The sequence below is a fragment of the Nannospalax galili genome, unplaced genomic scaffold, assembly GCF_000622305.1.
Source record: "Nannospalax galili isolate Female #2095 unplaced genomic scaffold, S.galili_v1.0 scaffold441, whole genome shotgun sequence".
Taxonomy (NCBI): domain Eukaryota; kingdom Metazoa; phylum Chordata; class Mammalia; order Rodentia; family Spalacidae; genus Nannospalax; species Nannospalax galili.
This window is the reverse complement of record NW_008348089.1, coordinates 6,003,188-6,016,237: the sequence shown is the minus strand read 5'-3', so window position 1 is coordinate 6,016,237 and position 13,050 is coordinate 6,003,188. Positions and strand designations below refer to the sequence as shown.

General features: G+C 36.1%; 1 protein-coding gene across 1 annotated transcript in view; it reads left to right on the top strand.

Annotated features, from left to right (window-relative positions):
- Window positions 1–13,050, top strand: part of Ccser1 (coiled-coil serine rich protein 1) — a 1,141,328-nt gene that overhangs the window by 892,078 nt on the left and 236,200 nt on the right. The window lies entirely within an intron of this gene.

Sequence of the window (13,050 nt, the reverse complement as noted above, 5' to 3'; positions counted from 1 at the left end):
TTCCTTAACTTCTTGCCTACCCGAACATATTTGACCTTTGGATGTTTCCAGCTGGGACAATTTGTTTAGAAATACAGGGCAGTCAACTACAAAATACAGCATTTATCATCTGAGTTTGGGGTCCAAAGGGTTTTTTGTGTCCCTTGTTTTGAGTCTTTCCTTGCTTTTAGTCTTCCCTGTTGTGATGAGGGAAGACCCATTAAGAACATTTGGTTAGAAAAGATATATTATTAATCATTAATACCTGTTCTGGCATAGAGGTTGGCTACTGATGAGCCACCATTTCAGTTTCCTTTATTTGTTGTTGTTCATTGCAGTCAATAGAGATGGGCTTAGGCAAGTATGAAATTTCTCTGAAATAAGCAAGCTCTCCTGTTTAGTAGGTTTTCTTCTTCATTTTTCAGTTTTCTACAATAAATCCTTATAACACTTCTAAATTAGCCTCCCAATTGTCCCTCTTTTCCAAGTTTGTTGCAGCTTGAATAATATGGGAATATTACTTTGATTGGTTAAAAGTGGCTTTGTAGAGGAAAACAAATGCTCACAATATAGTAAATAAGAACAACATTCTATCTGGATGTCACCGGCCCATGATATATGTGATCCATGGTGAAGTAAGGCTTACACTGAAAACAAATGGAAGGAAATCAGATAATACTCAGTTTGGAAAAATCATCAGCCTATGGGGGTTAAATAGTCACACAGAAAACAAGGCAATAATTGAGAGCAAATTTATTGTTTATTTGAATTTGTAATCTTATACTCAAAAGTAGTCAATTGAAAATGAAGAATTATTTTAGCAACTTAGCTCTGCTTATTAATTGGTTTGGTTGTGAAACCAAAGCATAGATGAATTCCTATTCTTGGTACAAAAAACAATTAAAATGTATACTTTGTAATGTAGAATTCTGGAATTTTCAAAATTTAAAAGCTTTAAACTAGGTGTGGTGGCACATGCTTTTAATCCCAGATATCTGTGAGATATAGGCCAGTATGGTCTACATACTGAGTTCTAGGCCATCTGGGACCACAGGGAGACCTTCTCCAAAAAGGGAAAAAAATTAAAAGCTTTGCTGAAACACAAGGTTTCTAGATTCTGTGCAGGCAGGGTGGGGATTTAGTTCAGTGGTAGAGTATTTCCCTGGTAAACACAAAGCCCCAGAATTGTTCCTCAGTAGTAGGGCAAGAGAGAGGGTTGAGGGGGTTTGGAGGGAGAGGGAGTAGGGGAGTCTTGGGGAAGACAAAACACACAGCTCTGTGCATACTATGTACAATTATGTACAATATGTTAGTCTCCTTTTCCGGAGACTCCATTTCTTCCTTCCAGTAGTCACTTAGGGAAGGCTTTGTCCTTTATTGGTGCTAGTATACTCTTTGGAAATAAAAGTCATACAGAATATTGACAGTAAGTCGTACCTAGGTAGAAAAACCAAGTGTTGAGTGCGAAGACGAAGCATCAAGGAAGAGTTTCCCTGCTTTAACCTGTAAAGTACATCACTACTCATTGCGAATGTCTGTGGATGCAGTGACATAGGTGATAATCATGCTAAGGCCCATGTTCAGAGTTGGCAGCAAGAACACAAATGAGGAAAAATATGTGCAAGTACATAACAATTAAAAGAAATGCATGTGTACACACACACACACATGCTTATTTACACACATGCATACATACTCATGCACGCACATACACCTATACATGAACATACATATACATTCATGCACACATTTGCACATCATGGACACATACACAGATGAACATACAAACATACATACAGCGTATGCTACCTAGAAAATTTCAGCAGTGACTATTCTTATGAAAGGAACAACTCATTATATATATGTGTGTGTGTGTGTGTGTAACTCAGAAAAAAGATAAAAGAGAATTGCAATGATGTAACTGAAGTTCCAATAGGTTCATAAAATTATTTATTGTACATTTTTATATATATTGTTGTATAAAGTCATAAATAGTCTAAAAATTTCACTGTTGCCCCTTGACTCAAAGTGACTATAGAATAATAATCAATGAAGCCTGGTCAACACAGAAATGTATATATAAAATTGTATCAGGAGTATTATTTTTAGATTGTTGATTATTTTTACATTTTAACTATGTATGTGTGGGGGGAGGTATGTGCACATGAGTGCAGTGCCCATGGAGGCCAGAGAGGGTGTCAGAGCCCCCCTGAGCTGGACTTACAGGCAGTTTGGAGTCATCTACTTGGATGCTGGTTACAAGCTCCAGTCCTCTGAGAAGCCCCATAGAGCAGTCATGCAGAGCTGCTAATGCATGCGTGCACTGCCCTTTGCTCAGCAGTGATATGTAGAGTAAGTTACCTAATCCAGTGTGCTTCTTTTATGTGTTTTAAAAATAAGATTAAGTAGTAGTCATACGTTTCCTTCATGTGATTGTTAGGAATAGAGAATATGAAATTACCCTTGAAAAATAATGATCTCAATATCCTATGCCAGTAAAAATACTCAATAAGAAACTTTTATTTTTTGGTTATTGCTACTTCTACATTGAGTTACTAGAAGTCAGCAGAGCTGCTGTTGTCTGAGTATACAGACACCCAGTACCATATCTCATGTTCAATGTTGCCTGCCCAAGAAAAGGGTCCCAGGAGTCCCTAGTTGCAAAACAGCTCTATCGTTAAGTCTGTCACATTGCATTGTGACTGAGTTTGCTTATCTCTGTCAGCCTGTCATGCTGAGAACACAGGATCTTCTTTAGCTTGATTCATAAAACCTTGTATAGTTTATAATCTAATGAAAGATCCCAATGTATGCTGAGTTGAATCCTGTTCCTTTTAAGATTCCTAAGTTTTGAGTTTAGAGCAATCTAGGGTAGTTCATCTCTACTTCATGCATTCATGCATTTACTTAGGAAATTTTGGACCCATTGATAATTAAATATAAGTAGGTTTAATTTCATTTGTTGCCATTATAGTCCACTTAAAGAGATGCTAATTGTTCTTGACCACATTTTATGGGCATTTGAGCTGTAAAAGTATAAAATAGTGAGGAAAATAATTATAAAAATCTTTATGAGGGATTTTTAACGTGTTTAAGTTTTCAAAGCTGGTCATGCAAATGAATTATAAAGTATATCTGCTAGTGCATGCTGGCACTAATTTAACTGGTTAAATTGCCTGGGTATTTTTTTTTCCCCCAGCATTAAATTATGCGAGACCTTTGGGTTCTCTATTACTTTCATCTGATGTGACCACACTTTGCTGTTATTTCCTTTGCAATAAATATAGTTGATTCAGGTGCAGTGAGGATTAATGAGCTGCTCAAAGTTGTAGAAGGCATGCAACCTCAGAACATGGATTTTCAAATGACATAGTTAAATGGTGTTTAAAATAATCTGTGATAATTTAAAAAGGTCGCTTTTTAAAAAATTGATACAAAATTGATATATGCATATGAAAACCAAGAGACTGAGCATTCATTCATAAATAGAAAATATTAGTCATGATGCAATGGAAATCATTGGAGAAAATTATTTATACTTTATCCTAATGTGCTAAGAGATTAAAGAACATGTGATAATTTGAATTAAAAATATAAATCAGAGATGATGTGATTTTGGGGAGGTCATAAATACTTAGGCACAAAGTAGCACACATCACTCACCGTTCTGTCGTTTTAGTACTCCTGCTGTAGAGCTAACAGCCCATGTTCTTGAGGTAATATGTAATAGCGAAACCTTAGGCCCACTGGGCTCTTTTCCCAGAAAATCACTGAAGCAAGAAGTAAGTTTCTCAGGAGAAAGGGAGAGGGATAGAGAGAGGGAAGGAAGAAGACAAAGAAACAAATACACACAAAAAAAACTAGATGACCAAATAACACAATCAGAAAACTGCCTTTTGCAATGAAATAAAAATTTCCCAACTGACTTAGGGAAGGCCACATTCAAAGCATAAACCTGATTTTTATAAGATGGAAGAAAAATACAAAAACACCTTGTTTCATAAAACTATTGGGAAAAGCAATTTATAGCTCTGCTTTTCAACTTTAAAGTCATCTTAAACATGTTTTTGGAAAGTTATGTTCTGATATTGCTGGGATAGTTCTATTTCCAAGCTACTGTCAAAGCAACTTTTTTTTTTTTTGTCTTTATGTGTCTTTTACTGACTAATGATCTGTTTAGAACAATTTGAGAGTAAATCCAGTTCCGATTTGTCCCAGTCATTAAACGGTGATACATCCCCAGGGTTTGACCCTGTCTCAGTGCTTGTGTTTTTTATAACAAATTTTATTTCTTTTGAGGGTGATCTCATTTAGTCTGGCAATTCGAAGCCTCTGTCTCTCCTCCAGAACTCTGTTCAGGCTTTCATGTTTGCTAAGTTATTTACTTAAACATTCTGAATATTTTAAAATATGTGCTTAGACAGTAGACCCATATGTAAATCTTGATTTTCTTTGCTCTCTCCTACCTCATATAAAGTTCCTTCTACTCGGTTTTCTATCTCATTGCATGGCATTCACAGTTGCTCATTCCAGAAAACATATCACCAAGCTTCTTTCCACTTTCTGTTGTGAGCAGCTCGTTAGTTTTGATGAAGTCTTGACTTCATTCATGTTTTTCTGTCTTCCCTTCTGTCTCTCACAAGTTCCTCTTCAGTGAGTTGGGATTTCATCATCTCATTCTTCTAACTCTCTGCTTGATTTTTTTCAGTCTTTGTTCTCTGCCATCTCCAAATATATAAATCTTTATATAAACATATAAATCTAAGGTAATTATGCCACTTCTTTTCTGTAACACCAAGATAAAGGCAATACTCTTGAGCTGGTCAACCAAAGCTGTAACAAACGGGCTTCACTTACCATCTGCAACGTCCTCATTTCTCTAGACTCTTCAACTGAAACAGAATTAGGGAACTTTATTACTCCTTTAAGATTCAGCCAAACCAGATTTCCTTCAGCAGCAGCAGTTTTCCTTCTATAGTATATTAGTATTTTTTCAAAGACTGATACACAAATTGCGATCATTTTTAAGTGATTTAGATGTGACTGTTTTATTAAATCCAGAGATTCTCTAGAACACTTGTATGTCCTTGATACCTGTGTAATCCCGAGAATTTATTTTAAGAGGCTAGAGCACTGAAGGTGTTGAATGAGCTTTTATTCAAATGAACATAATATGGCTTTGCTTGAGTTTCAAGCGTGGCCTTCTTGAGGTGTGCAGGAGTGACCACTAGATGTCACCAGCATATTTCTGATAGCAATTTCTAGCCCCCCCCCCCCCCATTAGCCTTTCCTGAGGACCTACTATGTGCTGGGCCACTTAAATAATTCTGCGAGGTTGCTATAACCACAAACATGTCCTGGACATGGGTACTTGGAATGCTGCCAGTGCTGTACAGCTAGCACGGTATAGACAAGTGATCAAATTCCAGTGTGGACTGTCAAAGCCCATGATTCTCCTACAGAGCCAGGCACAATTTTCGCCCTTTGTGATGATTAAGTTTCTAGCTTTGAAATGATCAACAGCTCATGTCACCTCTGCAAAGAAATTACATCTTTATTAACAAAATAAGCTGTTATTAGATGAGACACTCAATACCCTTGAAAGTTATAACTATTTCTATAAAATTTTACTAAATTTAAAGCAAGCTGCCATTCAGAGAAATACTTTAAATATAAAAACATAAGTTTTAACAGGAAATTAGATTTATATCATATTCTCAGTTTTTCAAAAATTTATCTTTTTGTCACCCACTCTTTACCATACCTTGTTAATTAGTGTCAGACACAGAAATACAGTTGATGCTGAAAAGTAGCTTATTAACCTATAATGTCCCCTTGATCCAAAGTTTGGATCGCTATAGTGAGGTTATCTACTCTGAGACTCTGAAGGCCAAAGCATCTACAGATAACAATCTCTTTGATAACATGACTCATCTCTTCTTGGAATTTAAATACTTGTAAGCACATCCGTAAGTATGCTGAAATTCTATTATGTGCCTGCTAGCTCACCCTCGATGTCATCTTACTGTATTAGACCTACTTCTGCCTGTGGAGGCTCTCAAGCAAGGCCCAGAAATTAAGAGCAAGTGGCTTTTTACTTATTTCTTCCAGTTAGATCGTTTAAGAAAAAAAAAATATGGGATGCCACATAGGTCTGAATGCAGCATCTACATAAAAACAGCCCTGTGCAGATGGCGATGCAAAAGCAGCCAGCCAGCACCAGAGGAAGATGAGGGAGAAATGGCACTTGTCTCTTCTTACGTTTTACAACTTCTGCTTAATATAGTTGATTGCAGTATCACAGTAGACTGTTTCAACCTTCAAGCTCAGTGATTGTTAGTGTGTATTTATGTTCATTTCTTTAAAAAGTCAAAATACATAAACTAATTAGTCTTACATCGATATATACACACATATATATATATATATGCATACAACATACTTTTTCCCATGGATATTAAAAGATAAAGAATTCCTGTAGCCATGGAAACAGATTATTTACCTTCCTTAGTACTTTGTATGTGTAATGTTTGCATTTTATGTAAATCAAATTATTTGAATTTGAAAGTCAATAATATACAATAATGCTTTTATTTCATTAAAATTGGAAATACTTTGAACTTTGTAACATAATACATAAAGAATAGTATATTGTGAAATTTGAAGGGCCAATTTAGAAATAAGTTGTATTTTTCTATTAAGAAATTCTCTCGAGGATGCCAAAATCTTCATCAACTGTCAATATTGGCACTGAAATATGAGAGATTTAAATTAATGGAAATGATTAGCAATAAATTCTCAGTAAAATATGTCTAGTTTATACTCCTTCCTGATTTAAAAAAAATCAACTTTTGTGGGTTTTTTGTGCTTATAAAGTCTAGAGACTTGCTCTGTAAATATACCTTCCCTCTTTTCTCCTTTGCTTTTGTTAAATACATGGGGTACATACCAAAAATATATTGTAATGTTAAATGAATAAATGCATAATTGCATTAATCACACAGTTACAGAAAGAGCTGGTGGTCACCTCATGGTTTCCTTTTCCTGCTTCCCTACCCATCATCGGTGTTTTGGACTCAGACCATGATAGAGGACCCAGGAATCAGTATTCAGGCTGCGAAGTCTGACTTAGAAAGAAAGACAGGGCAGTCTAGTAATAAGAGAAAAAAGGGCTGTGGAGCCAGAATGTCCAGTACCAAACCCCAGCTGGGTCACTCGCCACTGGCCACTCCTGCAGCATCAGTAGGAAGGCACTAACAACACAAATGCATGCCTGTTCACTCATCCTCAAAATGTGGAGTGGTAGGTCTGTGTAACCTCATAGGGTTGTGGTGCTAATGGAATGAAATAGAGTTTTCAGAGCCCCTAGGACAATGCTTAACATGCTGCAAATGCTTGGGAGATGTTTCTTGTACTGGTGCTGTTTTGTTGTTAAAGAAAATTGCAGCTCAGAGAGGTTAGAGCAAATGATCCAATAGGTTTCCTGGTTTTTGTCCCCAAGTGTTTTCAAAAAATTTGATTCCTTTATATTTTAATCTTTATGAAGCATCATATTAACTGAGTGGACAATTTGCACAGTTTGTCTTTACTTTGGAGAGGGGTAATAATTCAAAGAGGGAAATGAATTATAAAGATCCCTTTTCTGTTTCCTAAAGGGAAAGTTAGATTAGCAATTTTTAAAAGTTCATGATATTTATCGACGTTACGTAGTCAATTTTTTAAACTTGCTTTCTTTAAAAAGTATTCCTTGCCATACCCTTCGAACTGTCAGTGAATCATATCTAAAGAAACCACTGATCAGTCCATGAGCCATAAAAAATAGCAGAATGTTACAGTTGCAGGCAAAATGCTAACCAGACCAAAAAAAAAAAAAAATTTAAAAGTTCATGATATTTATCGACGTTACGTAGTCAATTTTTTAAACTTGCTTTCTTTAAAAAGTATTCCTTGCCATACCCTTCGAACTGTCAGTGAATCATATCTAAAGAAACCACTGATCAGTCCATGAGCCATAAAAAATAGCAGAATGTTACAGTTGCAGGCAAAATGCTAACCAGACCAAAAAAAAAAAAAAATCAGGCTTCACTGCAAAACTTGCAAATGGCAAAGAATGTAGCACAGCAACACCACCAATCTCTGTAAGTCTTGCTTCATGAGACTGAATCTTGAGGTTTATCAGAACTAGGAAAAAAAAACTGGAGGTTTTCAGTGTGATCTAGGTACATGACGGATTCAGGAGGCCTAAGTTCAAATAAGGACCTTACCTCCCATGAGCTGTTATCTGGCTTTAAACAAACCTCCTTGTACTTCACACTCCTGTCTAGGAAGTCCCTCAAGATTATGATGGATTGAATGGCTTATGTTTATAAGATTCTGAAATGGTACCTGAGATAGACTGAGTGCTCTCTAAGTGCTGGATAAATAGAAGCGCTTTGTTGTGCATTCAATTCAATAGAGTTCAAAGAAAATCAAACCACCTGCTAAGGATAGATTAGTTGTTTATCCAATTTTCAAGAAGAATTATAAAGCCAAAGCTGTGACAGATGTTGAGACAAAAGTACAACTCTCTCCTCAAACGCGATAAAAGATAATTTATTCTGGACCCCAAATATGAGTGACCCTGGCCCAGGAGCACAGATTCAGGTCACCCCCAAATCCATGTTCCAGTATGGGAAGAAGTTTCATGAAATTTTTAGAGTAACAAACAAAGAAAAAGAAATAAGACAATTTTCAAATACATTGGTGGAAACATTAAGTAGATGAATACAGCGAAAAGAGAAATCTCAGCTCTAGGCCTCAGATGTTATCTGATGATGCTGGTAGAAGCTGGTGGTCTGCTAAGTTAATACATTAAAGAAGGTTTTTATCAGTTAGTCAATGGATGTTAAGTCAGAAACAAAGGTGGGCAAGGAGTGGCTATTTAGGGGGCTAAAGATGACCCAATGGTAATTAGGCTCTGGATCTGCAACCTCTCTCAATCACTGAAGTTCTAATGAGTTGATCAGCGTTTACAGAGAGTTCAGTTTTAAGATGAAGTTTTTTGGGAACTTTCATTCACACAGACATCTCATTTTTTTTTTAACCTTGAATTGTAATCCTGCCCAAACAATGCCATAAAATAAAATTTTTAAGAGTACAACTTTTATGGGGTCAATCTCGATTAGAAAGTAAATTTCTACTTTTTCTTTTAGTGCAATAATGTTTTCATGGGAAAAGTAACAGCTGTAGTTGTCTCCACTCATCATAAAGTTTCTCTAGATTGGAGAACTTCACAGGAAACTGAAGAACTGGCTGGAAAATAAACTTTTATGGATAAACATCTTTTCTCTACACCCACAAATAATGTGTTCTGCTTCTATGAACAAAGGCTTCATCCATAATTACATTCTAGGGCTCTTCCTGGCTGTTTTGCATAATATCTAACTTCCAAGTCTCTCATTGGCATAAGTGTTAGACTGTATCATTTTGGAAATGAGTATTATGATGAACATTTTCCAATAGTTTTTGTAGATGATATTTTTTTCTAGTAAAATGTAGGTAAATTTCCAAAGCCTCATTTCCTCCGCAGGAAGTCTAGTAGACAATCTGTTTGAGGTCTGCAGTAAATGTGTCAGTCTGTGTTGAAAACATAAACGTCTTTTTTAAGAAGAGGTGGGGTGAGTTGCTGGAGCTGCAGCCGCAGTGTGGTTATTCATGTGTAAAGGGCAGATGTTCCCTTTTACTAAGTTAAACCCGTACTATAGTTATCCTGCATTCAAGACAAAGATGCTTACTGCTAAACTTGGTATTACGGGATGTTGTAGGGGAACAGTGATTAAATTCCACTGATAAAGGAAAAGATGAGTTATTTAGAATGAAGTGCTATTCTTTCAACCGTATTTTAAATCTCTTTCATACGAACTTCAGTACAAATATTAAGATTAAATATCGTTTCTAAAGTATTTTCATACAACTAAAATTATATATTTCTAATTTCTTCTTTAAATATTTATCATTTATTTCTATTTTATTTTTTATTTTATGTGTATGAGTGTAATACCTGCATGTGTGTAAGTACACCCATGTCATGCAGTGCCTGTGGATCAAATAAGGGTATCTGATCCCCTGGAATGGGAGTTATGGACAGTTGTTAGCTGCCATGTGGTGCTTGGAACAAAACCCTGGTCCTCTGCTAGCTGGCCAGTGCTATTAACTGCTAAACCAGCTCTCTAGCCTTGCATCCCTACTATCTATCACTATCTTTTTTATTCATTTTGAGACAAATTCTCCCTGTAGCCCCAGTTGGCCTGGGATTACCTACATAGACCAGGTTGGACTTGATACCACAGAGATCTACCTTCCTCTGCCTCCTGAATTCTGGGATTAAAGGTGACTGCCAACCATGGCAGGCTCTATCTCTATCTTTATTTTCTCTATGTATCTATGTATTCTTGGGTTTGGTCATAGTTTAAAACTAATCTTCATTCATTCATCCTAGCCTTATGAATTTTGTTGAGATTATAAAAGGAAGGTAAAATAATGATTAAAACATCACTTAAAATTTGATTTTTTATTAAAAAATATCTGGTTAAGTCAATTTTCAAACAAGAGTTAACTCTAGATCCAGGCTAAAAGTCATTTGCACTAGTTAGCTGAGAAAAACAATATTTAAAATGTATAGCTATTCCCTGTGTAGATAGGATTAAAAAAAACTGCATTCAAAGTGGGCAGAGGGTAAAGGATTGAAAAGTGAGGTCTCAGAGTATGGGTTGGTAGGTGCACGGATAATGATATCCATAGACACAGGTATATATAAGATATATTTTGTATTATATTTTTCACTTATAAATTTTCCTTCTCAGAGTATAATGAAATCAATTAGTTGGGAGCACTTACTGTGGATTGAAAACATAGAGAATTTCCACCCCTTCTGCAGCTTTGTGGATGTTCTAGATCTGCTTCTGCAACTTTGTGACAATAAAACTTAGGTATACATGATGCACCATCATGCCCGGCTCTCTAGTTTTACATCTGCATCATGAGGATGGAATCTAAAAGTCAATGAGGTAAAAGTGATCATTTGGCACACTTTAAACACTAACTCAATGCTATTTGAAAGGCAAGAACTACAGAACTGATTGCAAGGATGTAAGTCTCCCTATATGGCAAGGGTAAGGAAGCTCCAAAGCCGAAATGTGGTAACAGGGGTTTTAGTTTTAAAACTTGTAAAGGTTGTCACTGCTTGGTTCTACGTCAGGAGAGAGAACAATTCATAACCGTTGCAAGTCATCTGCAAATAGGAGAGTTGACTCCCAGAGGAAAGATGAAATCTCTGAGCTGTTAAGAATGATAATGATACTGATTTGAGTGATTTGACAATTTCTACAAGTCCATGTTGAGCATCAAGAAGAGGAGTTTGAGAGGGAGATTAGAAAATATCAATCAGAAACTAGTGAGATACAACTGGGTATCTTTGAAGACAGGACATGATTGCTATAGAGGAACAATGAACATCACTCTGTATAATCAACAAATAAAATTCTCCCTCCCTCCCTCCTTCCCTATCCCTTGTCTCCCTCCCTCTCTCCCTCCCCCTCCCCTCTGTCCCGCCATCCCTCTGTCCTTCCGTCCCTCCCTCCCTCCGTCTCTCCCACCTTCCCTCCCTGCCTTCCTTCTTCCTTATCCCCTGGACTCCATCCTTCCCTCTTTCACTACCTCCCTGCCTTCTTTCCTCCCTCCCTTCCCTGCCTCCTTCCTTCACCACTTCCCTCCCTACTTTCCCCCTTCTCTTGTCATTTGTCTTAGAAAGGACCACTCTGACACAGATGTTTATAGTATTTTAGGAGGATAAATTTGAAGACAGGTTTCAGCAATAGAGCTCTTCACGAGTATTGTGCAAGTTTCCCTGAATGCCTTCTGTTCTCCCTCCCTCCAATCCTGACTGGAGGATTGTATTGTCATTAAGCTCAATAATGCAAATTATTTTTATAACCTTTTTTCTGCTACTATGGCCAATTTTATTAATTGGTTTTATGATGGCAAAATATTAATAAAATGACTTGTTTCCATCCCTAGTGCATGTTCCTGAATATTAGTATTATGGTAAGTGCTTATGCCACAAGTAATCCAAGTTTTTACACATCCAGCAGAATCTACCATTAACAACCTTTCTGCTGTGGCAGCTAAGCAAGTTAGTAAAGAGTAAAATGGTCCTTATTTCCCCCTCTTTATATTACAAGAGTGTGACTGTTAGTTTCAGCATTCTAAAGACATGCAGCATGCTGTGTGGATGAAGTGAGGTGTTCTACTAAGAGTGTGTGCTAATGCTGTTATGAGTGAAACTCTCAAATTTTAAAAATATACAATATTAATTTTACTCACTAGTCATAAAAGTAGATTTTGAACTCAAGTCTTTTTACCTATTTTTAACTTATTAGCTACATTTTTGTAAAGAAATACTGTTTAAATTATTTTTCCCTTTACAAAAGAAACTACTTTATTACAAATACTTTGTTAGCAGCAGAATTATTTTTTATTTTATTTATTATTTTTATTTTTCATGTATGAATGCATTGCCTGCATGTATGTAAGTGCACTGTGTTGTGCTATGCCTGTGGAGATCAGAAGAGGGTTTCAGATTCTTCTGGAACTGGAGTTATGAACTGCTGTTAGCCAACATGTGGGTGCTGGGAATCGAACCTGGGTCCTCTGCAAGATCATTCAGTGCTCTTAACATCTGAGCCATCTCTCCAGACCGCAGTGTAATTATTTTCAATTTTTAATAAAATTTGGTTAATATTAACTATTCCTTTTTGATTTACTTTAGCATTCACAATTAACATTTCTAAGCCAAGTGTAATTGACTACATTATATACATGCATTTTATATGAACTGTAGCTCATGTTACATAGAAGCAATTATTTGTGAAAGCATCATAAATATGTTGGAGGAAATGAGGAACTTACTTATAAAGTTTGTTTATCTTCACAAATGTTCAACAAACATTAAAATGTTCAATAAAATGATCTTGTATAACATTTTATTGGTTTACTTTTTGTAATTTGCGATTTTTTAGAATTTCATACATGAAT